Source organism: Vicugna pacos, unplaced genomic scaffold (assembly GCF_048564905.1).
Source record: "Vicugna pacos unplaced genomic scaffold, VicPac4 scaffold_21, whole genome shotgun sequence".
Lineage (NCBI taxonomy): Eukaryota > Metazoa > Chordata > Mammalia > Artiodactyla > Camelidae > Vicugna > Vicugna pacos.
Genome location: NW_027328742.1, coordinates 18,895,871 through 18,907,244, shown reverse-complemented (window position 1 = coordinate 18,907,244; position 11,374 = coordinate 18,895,871). Strand labels below are relative to the sequence as shown.

Genomic DNA, 11,374 nt, shown 5'->3' with positions numbered 1-11,374 from the left:
ATATACAGCTAGTTAGTGGCAGGACCAGGCACAGTCTTCAGAGGCTCACATTATCCAGCTAAGATTCATTGAATGACCCTCTGTGTTCCAGGTGCTGCTCTGCGCCCTGGGACAAATACATCAGTGAACCTGACAGCAAAGAGGAGTGAGCAGGTGAGGGGAAAGAACATCCCCACGCTGGTGGAGGGGGTATGTGTTTCAGTCCCATGACTCCCCCCAGAATGAGAGGGAAGTCCCAGAGCCCCACCTCAAGAGGCTGGGCTTCTGACGCCCAGGGCTCCTCTCCCTCCCTCAGAACAGGCTATAAAAGTCCCCTCCCAGCTCCTTCCAGAGAAGAGCAGGAGGAAGTGAGAGGTCAGCTCAGAGGCCACGGGAAGGGAGCAGAGGACCCCCACAGGGTGATCGCTTACCCCACTGCGGCTGGGGTCTCACTGCAGAGATGAAGCTGCTCCCGGCCCTGGCGGGGGTCCTAGCCACACTCATCCTGGCCCAGCCCTGTGAGGGCACAGCCCCAGGTAGTAGCCCCTCGGGCGGCCAAGGAGAGGGGCAATGGAGCGGGGAGGAGTTGGGTCTGAGGGGCCTGTGGCTGCCCTGGAGCCTGAGTCCCCTTCCCCCTGAACAGCCTTCCCTGGGGCGGTGGACACCTCAGTCCTTCAGAGCTGCATAACAAAGGCCAAGCTGCTGGTGGATTCTGCCTACAATCAGACTGAGAGGAGGTGGGCCTGGGCCTGGGTCTGGGGCCTGCATGGGTCTGGGGCCTGCGTGGGCCTGGGAGGGACACTGATGGGGGGTGGACTCCAGCCAAGGGCCTCTCACCCATCAGCTGCCCCTGGGCACCTTGGGGCAGTGCCATGTCAGTGCAGAGCCTCCCTTCCGTCCAGCCTTCTGTCTATTTCCCCCGTGCTGACTGCCCACTGCCCACGGTGGGGGCCCTGCTGGGTGGGTCTGCTTCTTCTCCTGGCCCTCACTCCTCCTCTTCTGGGCAGCATCAAGCAGCGCCTTCGCAGTGGCTTGGCCAGCCCCATGGACCTCCTGTCCTACTTCAAACAGCCAGTAGCGGCCACCAGGATAGCTGTGAGGGCTGCTGATTATATGCACGTGGCCTTGGGGCTGCTGGAGGAGAAGCTGCAATTCCAGGAGTCCAGATCCTTCAATGTCACTGGTACTGTGCACCCCACTGAGCTCCCCGCCCCAGGCCTGCCCCAGCCTGGGAGTGGAAGGGAGACAGGCGGGAGTGCAGGGCATGTGGCCTTGGGGCATTGGGAGGAGAGAGGAGAAAGGGGTGGGAGGTACAGAACAGACTAGGTCAAGAAGGAGCTAGAACCCTGCCCGCTGCCCCTCCCCCTCCAGACGTGCTAACGAAACCCCAGCTGCGGCTGCTGTCCCAGGCCAGTGGCTGCGCTGTCCAGGATGAGGCTGAGCAGTGCAGTGACAAGTACCGCACCATCACTGGGAGATGCAACAACAGGTGGGTGCCTGGGGTGGCACCTGGCCTGGGGTTGCCCTGTTCCCTCCCCTCCTTCCCAGCCCTGCTGACCCCAGCCCACCCACCGCCACAGGAGGAGACCCTTGCTGGGGGCCGCCAACCAGGCCCTGGCTCGCTGGCTGCCAGCCCAGTATGAGGACGGGGTGTCGCTCCCCTTCGGCTGGACCCCCGGCAAGAGGCGCAACGGCTTCCTCCTCCCTCTTGTGAGTCAGGGCTGAGGGTCTAGAGGATGCCCCATCTCTTCTAAACGCAGGGAGTCAAAGCACAGCCCACAGTCAGCCTGCCAGGGCTCCCATCTGGGCTGTATGGCTGGCAGGCTGGGTGACTCCAGCTGAGTCTCAGTTTCCTCAGCTGTAAAATGGCAGTAAAACCTACTTCCTATTGCTGTTGTGACTATTTAATAAAGTCCTTGGTATAAACATCCATATAAGATGTGATAAAGTAACGCCAGCCATTACAGTATCGTTTTATTCCGGAAAAATTAGTATCAAAGTACCTTGCTAAACTAAAGAGCAATGCACCTTAATTTAGCTCTAGCTATTGACCTAAACTGTTTCACATTTAACAATTTATCCATTTTCTATTCATATGGTAACAGAACGATCTATCATCAACCCATCTATCAACATCTATCTACTATTTTTTCTTCCATTGATCTTTCCATCTATCCAATTCTCTCCATATTTATTATCCATCACCTAGCAACCAGTCCTTGCATCTGTCGATCAATTCTACCATCTAATTATCCACGAGTCTATAACTTGTTCTATCAATTTGATCTATCTGCCACTCTGGAGGAGCAGGTGGGGTCTGAGCCAGCCAACCTGGCCCCTCCCCCTCCTTTTACTCCTGGAATCATCAGGAGCCAGGCCAGAGATCATTCTTGTAGGAATGACAGCAACACAGGAGGTAGGGCTGAGCAGGATAGGAGAGAAGAGGGCTGGAGAGGATGCAAAAATACGCTAACTCCAGCAGGGGTGACCTGCCATCCCGAGTCCTGGGTTGGCTCTGACACCCCAAGGGGTCAGGAGCCTACGCCCCACACTGACTTACCTCCCCACCAGGTCCAGGCCGTCTCCAACCAGATCGTGCGCTTCCCCAGCGAGAGGCTGACCTCCGACCTGGGCCGGTCCCTCATGTTCATGCAGTGGGGCCAGTTCATCGACCACGACTTGGACTTCGCCCCCGAGTCCCCAGCCAGGGTGGCCTTCACTGCAGGCATTGACTGTGAGAGGACCTGTGCCCAGCTGCCTCCCTGCTTCCCCATCAAGTTACCCTCCCATAATCTCCCGGGCCCCTGGTGTGGCCTCCACCCCCAGGTGATGGTGTCATAGGCTTAAGGTTTAAGTTTAAGTTTAAGAGCTGGGACTGGGGAACTGGAGCATTAAGGAACTGCCTGTGATGCTGGGATATCACACAGAGACAAGAAGACTCCTGGTTCTGTGTGTGTTTGAGGGGTGGGGGTGGCGCAACCTGCCAGGAGGTTCAGTGCAGGCTTCACAGAAGGGAAGCAGTTGAGACTGGCCTTGACCCATGGGTCTGCTTCCAGCAGGGGAAGCCTCTGGGCTGCTGCCTTTTTTTTGAAGCCTTTAGAGTCTCTTAGCTCTTGCCCTTCTCTCCCTCCTGGGGCGGTCCGAGGTCCTGCAGTTCTTGCCAGTTCCTGGGATCTGGTTGTGAGCACCGTGCATGCTGAGAGGCAATGATAGTGTGGAACACTGGGGAAGAAAGATGGACTCCTGGGAGCAGAGCCTCTGTTGGGGATGGAGGGGAGGTCCGTGCACACACTCACACACTCACTCGCCCTTATTAGTGTGGGATGCGATGTGTGGGGGCCCTGGCTGGCTCCTTCCTCTAGGTCCTCAGGGGAGCCTTCCCCAGCATCCTATTACACCTTTAGCTTTTGACTTAGACCAAGCACAGCAAATGCTGCCTCAATTCACAGTTACATTACTCTACGTGGGTGTCTGTTTTGACTGAATTACCAGCTTCCCGCAACCTGCCCTGAGTTTTGGTGGCTTTCCCAGTCTCTGAAGCACCCAGCACAGAACGGTGCTTAGGAAACACCTGTCGGACTAAATGGAATGAACGGAGCACAGGCTCATGTGCTGGGAGAACTAGTTCTCACCCCTCCTCTCCTGCTGACAAGTTGTGACTTCCCCTCTCTGAGCCTCAGTTTCCCCATCCTTAAGATGAGGCTCTAAGGCCTCATGCATTTCTAACCTTTCATGACTCTATGACACAAAGTGCCAAGGATGCTCAGATGGCCTGGTGAGCACCGTGAGTCTGGGTGAGTCAAGGAGGGCTTCCTGAAAGAAGGGAGTTTTGAGCAAGGTTTTGAAGCAGGTGGGGGATGACCAGGAGGAGGCAGCTTGCTTGTGAGAAGCCCCAGTGTCACAGATTCCTCTTCCACCGCAGATCCCGCCCAACGACCCCCGCATCAGCAACCAGCGTGACTGCATTCCCTTCTTCCGCTAGGCACCCGCCTGCCCCCGAAACAGGAACAAAGTCCGAAACCAGATCAACGCGCTCACCTCCTTCGTGGACGCCAGCATGGTGTACAGCAGCGAGGTCTCCCTTGCCCTGCAGCTGCGCAACTGGACCAACCATCTGGGGCTGCTGGCCGTCAACCAGCGCTTCCAGGACAACGGGCGGGCCCTGCTGCCCTTCGACAACCTGCACGATGACCCCTCCTCCTCACCAACCGCTCTGCGCGCATCCCCTGCTTCCTGGCAGGTCTGACACAGTGGGCGGGGGGTCACCCCAGGAAGCAGCCAGTCCCTGGGTTCCAGGTTGGGAAGCCACAGTGGGATAGGATAGGATATATGGCTCCATAACTCAGTGTTTGGCACACCACAGCGCAGATCTGTGCACAGTAATCACAGAATCAGTATGCTGGAAGGAGTCCCTTTGCAAGTGACCCAAGTGTGGCCAGAGATCACGGCTTGACTCTCTCCAGTGATAACGGACTCACCCACTAGAAGTCTATCTGGAGCAGTGCTGTCGGAAAGGTCCCCCTCATTTTGATCTACTGTCTATCTGCTGCTCTTCATCATGCTTCTGGGACCTCAGAGAAAACGCTCTCTCTCTTTCACACAGCAATAGCCTCTTTAATTCCCTGAAAGTAGTTTTACTTTCACCTGGTTTTTTTTTCCTTCTTGGGGCTAACTTCCCTTACGCTCTTTAGTTTCCCTTCCACTGCTGCTAGTCACTGTCACCTGCCGCCTTCTTCTGGATGCATAATTTGAACTCTTCTGAGGGTTTTCCCCCACACCGTCCTGGTCATAATAATGATGGTCATCGCTTCTGGTTGTTTCAGATGTTTAAATGTGCCATCTCTAATCCTGACAGCAATCCTGAAAGGAGGGCACTATTATCACCCTCGTTTTGCAGATGAGAACTCAGGGACGGTAACTGATGTGCTCCAGAGCAGAGGGTCAGGTGGCAGAGCCCACGGTGGGAATCAAGTCAGTGCAGTGGCCAGGTCTGGGCTCTTTCCACTCTGCTCCACCACTTTCCTCTCAGGGAGTCATCTCGAGTCCCTTTTTTAAGGATCATATGTTTCTTTGTTGCTGGCAAGAGCAGCGTGCACCTTTGTGAGATGTCTACTGAAACTGAGTAGTTTGAATAGGACCACGTGCAAAAGAGCTTAGTTCAAGGCCAGCAAGTGACTGTGTGTAAGGCCACCTTTGGGAACGTACTTTCCTTCCCGGCCAATGGAAGGAAGTCTGCTGACAGGAACAGGCTCTGCCCAGCCCTCCTCCTTTCTCCCTCCCTGGGGCTCCTTGGGGAGAGCAGCATGACACCGAGCCCAAAGCTGGGGAAAGGTCTAGCCCCTGGGACAGACCGTGCAGAGGGATGCAACCCGTGGGGCAGGGGGACCCACAGTCCCAAAGGCAAGGCCCCTTAGTCACTGTGTCCCTTCACTGGCTGTGGATCTGGTCATCTTGCAGAGCAGAATCATTAGGCAAAGGTTTTCCCGCCCAAGCCCAGCAGCTGCCCTGTGCTTCCCCCCCCCGCCCCAAACCCGTTCCAGGGACTTCGGGACCCAGGACTCCACAGTCCTCCCTGTCCTGGCCCGCTGTGTTGGGAAGGAGGGTGGTAATTGGTGGAGCCCCACCACACAGCTGAGGAGATGGAGGTCCAGTGAGGCCAAGAATTTGGCCCAGGTCACAAAGTCCCACCACCTCTTTCTAGTCCCCAGAGCTCTGTCTGCCTTAGCAGAAAGACATTTCTGTGGGAAGAGCTCTATTCACTCTGATCTTGGGATTTTCAAGGTGATACCCGGTCAACGGAAACCCCCAAACTGGCAGCCACGCACACCCTCTTTGTGCAAGAGCACAACCGGCTGGCTACTGAGCTGAGACGCCTGAACCCCCGGTGGACTGGAGACAAGCTGTACCAGGAGGCCCGCAAGATCTTGGGGGCCATGGTCCAGGTAGGGAGCCTGGGTCCCAGCATCCCCTAGAAGGCAATCTGGCCAGAGAAGCCATCTGAGGGAGTGACTCCCACCTTCCTCAACACATCCTCAGGGATGTGCCCCAAGTCAGCCAGGTCTGATTGGGGATGTTCCTGAGATCCGACCTGTAACCCTGACCATGTCACGCACCCTCTCTGGGCTTCAGTGTCTCCATCAGACAATGGGAAATCAACATGGCCACATTTGACACCATGCCAATAAAGAATTAGTATGTCTGAGCAGGCTTCGAAAAGCAAAAGGTTTGCCCTAAGGCAAGCACGTGGGGTGGGGGCCACTAAGGTAATGATCTTCTGACATCTTTTCTTCCAGATCATCACCTACTGGGACTTTCTGCCTCTGGTTCTGGGCCGGGCCAGGGCCAGCAGAACCTTGGGCCCCTACCGGGGGTACTGCTCCAATGTAGACCCCCGGGTGGCCAACGTCTTCACCCTGGCCTTCTGCTTCGGCCACACCATGCTCCAGCCGTTCATGTTCTGCCTGGACAGCCAGTACCGGGCCTCGGCGCCCAACTCATGGGTCCCACTCAGCTCTGCCTTCTTCGCCAGCTGGCGAATCATGCACGAAGGTGCCTGGGTTTTCCAGAGGCAGCTAGGAGTCAGGGTGGGGCCCAGCTTAGTGCAAGGAGGCCAGGCTGCTGCTCAGGTCACGGGCAGTGAAAACAGGGCGGGTGTCACCAAGACCCTTCGTCACGTGCCCCCATCCCCTCCAGGATTAGAGGATTTCTAAAAGAGGAGGAGACTGATGTCAGACTGGTGGCTGTGGTCCTGAAAGAAAGGAGCTTCCTTCCACTCCTTCTAGAAGAAGTGAGGGTGCTTTTCCCTGCCAGCTCCAGCTCCCTTCCTGTCCACCTGGGTCACTGCTTCCTGATACAAACATCATAGAATTTAAGTGACTGGCTTGTCCAGCTCTGAGCTAGTTTAGCATCATGTGATTCAGGGGCTTCCAAGAGGCTGGTCCAATCTGTGCTGCTCATATTCCCACCACCAGGTGGCATTGACCCCATCCTCCGAGGCCTCATGGCCACCCCTGCCAAGCTGAACCGGCAAGATTCCATGTTAGTGGATGAGCTCCGGGACCGGCTTTTTCGGCAAGTCAGAAGGATCGGGCTGGACCTGGCGGCCCTCAACATGCAACGCAGCTGCGACCACGGCCTCCCAGGTGAGGGGGCTGCCTCCCCTCCTCTCAGGCTTTGCCTGACCAGGGTTCCTTTCTGACTGGGACTGTCACCAGGATGTGCTGTGGTTCAGAGGCACACAAGCCTGAGGCTGAGGACCTCCTTTTCAGTATCTTCTTCATCCACCGTGGGGTTTCTAGCTTTAGGGTCACCACAGGACCAGGACTTGGACAGAGGAGCTGAATGAAGGAGATTAGGACTTTCCAAGTAGAAAAAAACAGTAGGTTTCAAAGGCAAGGGAGAGCTACCCCATTCCCCAGTACCCTGGCAAGTTCCAAGGAGGAAGTTGCAAGGATATAGAAGCTGGCTCCTGGCTCTGAGAGGCAGGGAACAGGTGGAGTAAAATTAAAACTGTCTTGGCTGTTCTACCCCAGGAAAGAAGAAAAATTAGTCATTTTGCTAGGAACTTTGATGGATTTCTTTTAGTCCTCCCGATGACCTTGAGAAGTAGCTGTTATAGCCATTTTTATAGCTGAGGAAATAAATCTAGTAATTTGGCCCAAGGCCACAGAACTAAGAAGTAGTGAAATTCCAGTCAAGTTAAAAATTCCTCCTTTCTTTCCCCTGTTCAATCCACGATGTTATGGAAAGACTGGCCCCCGCTTTGCTGGTCTCTCCCCCTCCCCATCGCCTACTTCTCTGTCTCGGTACAACCTGAGGCCCCATCTGCCTCGGCTTCTCTGTGGCCGATGATAATGAAGTGCGGGCAATTCCTCCTGCACCTAACACAGCAGCTGGCGGGCACATAGCCGGCACTCAAGAACTTGAGTTTCCTTCCTTCCCTACGCCTGGGTGCCCGGGACAGCTAAAGCCCTGTGGGCGCCCCCTGCTGGAGATGTGAGATTGCTAGCCAGCCAAACTGGCACACTGTTTTTGATCCCGCCAAGCTGTCCCAGAAATATTTTCTTGATCCTAGCTCTTGCAGTCTCCTCCAATCCCGTCCCAATTCCAACACCAAATTTGGAATTGGAAACTGTGATCTGAACTCCACTGCAAAGAGGGGGTGACCTTGGAAAAGTCACAGCTGCTCAAGCTCAGTAAATATCCACTGGTAACACGGACATTACAAAGTACCTCACAGAAGCGGGAGGGTCCTGAGAGAGATTCACACAGCAGGGCTTGGTAATGGTGGAACATCATACGGTTTTCCTTTGTTCAGCCGGGGGATGGTATTTGTGAGCTGTAGTTCGGTGGACGACTTTGGACTCCTATTTCTTTAGGCTATGAAGAAGCTATCGCCTATCTTGACGGTCCCCACCATATTATGACTTGGTCTTGGTGTGGGATCCTGATAGCTGACAAATCAGTATGGCTGGTCTTTGTAAGTTTCTGAGTAGGTGGGAAAAAATTTTTAACAGCTTATTGAGAGAGAATTAACAAATCATAAAATTCACCCATATAAGGTATATAATTCAGTGGTTTTTGTGTATTTAGAGTTGTGCCTCATATTTAATATCAGAACATTTCCATCACTCACAAAAGAAACCTGGTCATAACAGGCACTCCCCTGATGGAAATGTTAGCTACCTTGATTGTGGTGGTGGTTTCATTGGTGTGTACATCTATCAAAAGTCATCAAACTGTACATCTGAAATATGTGTAATTTACTATACAGGAATCATACTACAATAAAATGTTAAAAAAAAAACAAAAAAACAGGCACTTCCCATCCTCACTCCAGCCCCTGAAAATTACTAATCTTCTTTCTCTACGTATTTGCCTATTCTGGACCTTTTATATAAATGGATTCATTTATATAAAAAGAAGACCATGTGGTCCTCTTCTGAGCAGATACATTGTATCTATGCTGTTCATTTCTTTGTTTGTTCACTTATGTATTCATTTATTCATTCATTCTACAAATCTGAGTGTCTTTCATGTTCTGGATACTGTCTTCTTTGTGTCTAATTAATGCCATGAGCCCAATAATAATATCATTGTGGTTGTGAATGCTGGTTACAACAGTGTTTTACGTTAGTATATACCTCCGTTTGATAGACAGAAAGCGTGGTTGTCTGCTCACATTGAAAATTAGAGGGGAGTGATTTGGTCTTTGAAAAGCTCAAGGCCTCTTCTGCCAGCAGGGATTTTGTTCTGCCCAATACTGCCTGACCACAGAGCTCTCTTGGGAGGAATCATGGAGAGAAGCTAATGGGAACCAGCAGAGGGAAGACTAAACGGCTTCTGTCCCCTCTCCCTACAGGGTACAATGCATGGAGGCGCTTCTGCAGACTCTCCCAGCCCCGGAATCTGGCGCAGCTTAGCCAGGTGCTGAATAACGGGGATCTGGCACGGAAGTTCCTGAGTCTGTATGGGACACCTGACAACATTGACATCTGGATTGGGGCCATCGCCGAGCCTCTTCTGCCAGGGGCCCGAGTGGGGCCTCTTCTGGCCTGTCTTTTTGAGAACCAGTTTACAAGAGCCCGAAATGGAGACAGGTAAGTGACCCTACCCTAAAGGGACCAGCCCCAGATGCAGGGCAGAAAGCACTAGAATTCCAAGACTCAACAATGAAACAAAGTTTATATATATATATATATATATAATATATATATATATATCTGGATCACTAAGCTGTATACCAGAAACTAACAGAACACTGTAGATCAACTATGCTTCAACTTTTTGAAAAACAGTGAAAGTACTCTTTTTAGGTTCATCTCTTCCAAGATCTGAGACCAGGAGGCTCCTCCCTGGAGAGCTTGGTCAGAGGGAGAGAGACTACTTGCCTGAGGTACAGGCACCTTTAACCCAGGAGACAGACTTCTCAGCTTCACTGTTCCAGGCTGGTTGATCCCAAAAACATGCAGAAATGGCTAAATCTGGTTTTCCTCCAATAAGCTTGAGGTTTAAGACCTGACTCCTTATTTGGATTTGGCATTTACCTGGGTTCAAATCCAGCCCTGGCCACGTATATTACTGTGCATTTAATCCTGGGCAATTTACTTGACCACTGAACCTGAGTCTTCCTCTATGAGAATCACACCTCTCCTGCAGGGATTTTGGACAGGCGAATGAAATCATGTATGTAAAGTACCCAGCACACAGCGGGTGCGCCTTCCTATTCATTCCCCCCAAACTTCATCCACCTCTCTCCCCCGTCTTGTAGGTTCTGGTGGCAGAAACGGGGTGTTTTCACCAAGCGCCAGCGCCAGGCCCTTCGCCAGATTTCCTTGTCTCGAATTGTGTGTGACAATACTGGTATCACCACTGTTCCAAGGGACATCTTCAAGGCCAACACCTACCCCCTGGGCTTTGTGAACTGTAACTCCATCCCCAGACTGAACCTGTCAGCCTGGAGAGGCACATGAGGCTTGTGCAGGTAAAGGGAGGCCCCCCTCCAACAGCCCTGTGCTAGTCAGGCCCACACATCCTTCCTTGGACAGGATGGCTGAGTCCTCTCAGGCCTCTAAGCAGAACAACAGATCTTGTCTCTAGAGATTTTTTCCTGGTGGACACTAGCTTCTGGGCTGACAAGTTAATTCCAGGGCCCTGGGACTTTGGGGAGCAATCAGGAAGGATCCAACACCCTAAAAGCAGCTCCATGTCTGGATATCCAGCAAGTTCCTTACCTGCCCACCTGTGCCACTTCCGCAGGAGTCCATCGGAGCCTCTGGCCTTGGAGACGGGGGAACCTGGGGAAGACCACAAGGCTACCTTCTCCCCCGGGGCCACCGTTTCCTGCTGATGCTTTTGCTGGCTATCGCTCAGAGCTGGTTCTTTGGGAGTGACAGCCGGGCTCCCAGCAGCACTGAACCCTCCTCCTAACGGAGCCTCTTACCTATTAGGTTGCACATCGGCTCCAGGTGCAAGGACTTGCGAACCAAACAAGGGGCCTTCAGGACCTGGCAAGAAGAGTCATCTGGAAGGTTTCCAGCCACTTTCTTCTATTTCCCAGCCTGTCCCTGACCCCTGCCTATGACGGGGGCCACAGAGTCCCAGCCTCTAGCCACTCCACCCACGGTCTTTCCCTGGAGACTGCAGGTGGGCAGCACACTCTGCTTCTACCAATAAAGCATCGCTGAGGGCAGAAGCTGGTATCTGCATTGGGCTGGGGAGGGCATGACCTCAGTCCCATGCTTTGCTCCAGATGTTTAAAAGGAGTGCTGCCAAGACACAGTTGGCACTAGCCTCTGAGCCTCTCCCGGGGGCTGAGTTTAGAGAATCAAAAGAAACACTCTGGAATACAAAAAGGCAGGGACTGGGAAAGGCAGCGGCATGGGGGCCTCGGCAT

General features: G+C 53.3%; 1 pseudogene; it reads left to right on the top strand.

The window, feature by feature from the left end:
* The first annotated feature begins 430 nt into the window (after positions 1 to 430).
* Positions 431 to 10,886, top strand: LOC140694415 (eosinophil peroxidase-like; annotated as a pseudogene).
* The last annotated feature ends 488 nt before the right edge of the window (positions 10,887 to 11,374 follow it).